Below are 2,271 nucleotides of genomic sequence, written 5' to 3' on the forward strand. Positions count from 1 at the left end.
GCCCCTTCCCCCCCCCCCCCCCCCAAAACCCCACCACAACCAAGAATGCATTTTGATTAGTAGATTAATAGAGAATATGTGGTTAAAAAATAAGAAAAGATTTTGAATTTGTATATCATATTATTTTGTTGAAAAATGTGGTGAAAAATTCAGGTTTCCACATAACCTATAGAAGTAGAAATAGAAGGAAAAGTAGAAACCAAAATAGACGCAACATATTTTGAAGTAGAACATGAAAACTCTAAACACCCACTAGCCGCCTGAGGAGACGGATTGTGATTGAGGACCAATCTCTTGTGAAAAAGACATGCAAATATATATATATATATATATATATATATATATATATATATATATATATATATAGGTACCCTAATCTATATATATATATATATAAATAACGGTATTGCTAGTGGTACATCGAGGTGTATCTAATGGTATACACCCCACTCATATGGGCGAGGAGCCCGCTCAAATAAAATATCCTTTTTTTTTATATGGGTCCCACACCCATGTGAATGTGGTATACAACATTCGATACACCCCATTATCTACCACTAGACAAATTCTATATATAAACCTTGGTGTATTGGCTGCGCATATGCTAATTTTATAGTTAAGATATTGATTATATGATTTTATTTTTATTTTTTTGTACTCCTTATGATTGATCTTCTGGGACCAATGTCTAAATTAAAGTCTAATATTTAAACTGACAAAATTTCGAGTAATATTCATCATTTTAATTTGATCAAACCAAAGAAGTTCAAAAATTAAAAATAAAAAAAATAAAAATATATAACATTTCCCCAGCTCTTAGTAAAAAAAAAATTAAATGCTATTAAACCTGAAATTGGACATTGACTATGAACAATATTTGTTGTTCGCACCTTGGAAACACGGATTATTAGAAACTATTGAAGTTTGAACGGTGATCATTCGAGAAAAAAATCATTGAGGAAAGAACAAAATTTGAACAGTGTTAGTGTGATTAGGGGGGAAAAAATGCAAAAAGCCAAACGATGGGATTCTTATGTGACTGAGAATCTGAATACAAGTTGAAAATGTGTAGACTAGGGATTAATGAGACTTACCTACAATTATTAAACTAGTTTTATAATTATTTTTCAACTTAGCCAAGCAAAGAGTTATCCAATATTAAAATTTCATTATAAAAAATGCTCAAATATTTGTGAATTGTTTTTGTATGTGCATATTGTAATTCAGCCACAAAAAATAAACCCTCCTTTAAAAACTTTTATTGATAGAAACAAAAATTAAAGAAACTTCGCCAATGGACGTATTAGGTTTAATAATTTCTCCTTTCCGTTTTTTCATTCATATGTATTGCATCAACATTTGGAATCGATGATAGTCATTTTGAGCCTTGAGATTTTATTTATCTTAATTTTATATCTAATCTTTAAAGAATAACTTTTGAAAATCTCAATAAATAAGATATATTCAGTCTTCATTACAATCCAGTAATTATTCTCTAAGGGGTGATGGAAATTGTAGCGTTAATGTCACGTCCATTAAGTGAACAATTTATAATTAATTATCTCAACATCATTAACGATATTAAAAGGTCACTAGGGATCAAAGTGGCATTGAGGCTGCGTTTGATTGCCAATATTTTTCGTGAAAAATGTATTTTTTTTACTCAAATTCTCGATATTAAAAGGTCACTAGGGATCCAAGTAACATTAAGGCTGCATTTGATTGTCAATATTTTTCATGAAAAATGTATTTTTTTCCACTCATATTCTTACTCTTGTGCTGTTTGATTGTCATTTTTTTCATGGAAAATATTTTCCTACTTTTTGTCATATGATCATATTTTTCTCAAAATCAAAAAAAAAATATTTTCTTTAAGAGGAGAAGAATTTTATTTTCCAGGGAATTCATTCTCTCTCTTTCTTTTTCTCTCTTATCTATCCACTTTCTCTCATCTACCCACCAATAAAAAATGGACAAGTATAATATTTTATACGTTGAAAATTAAATTAATCAAACACATTTAATTGATAATTTCTATATAAATAAATTTTAGGCAATTGAATTGCTTAAAATTTATTTTCTTTCCATGCTTGTAATCAAACGCATCCTATATAGATTAATGTACAAGTTTATATTTAAGTTTTTTTTTTTTTCTATTCTTTATTTACTGAGCTAACTTTTAAACCCGATTCAAACATGTCGTTCTTGTATATGTATATATATCAGGTGCTCCTTGTTCTTTGGCTCTCATTATACATTGCAGCTCTCTAC

The sequence above is a fragment of the Olea europaea genome, chromosome 10, assembly GCF_002742605.1.
Source record: "Olea europaea var. sylvestris chromosome 10, O_europaea_v1, whole genome shotgun sequence".
NCBI classification, from domain to species: domain Eukaryota; kingdom Viridiplantae; phylum Streptophyta; class Magnoliopsida; order Lamiales; family Oleaceae; genus Olea; species Olea europaea.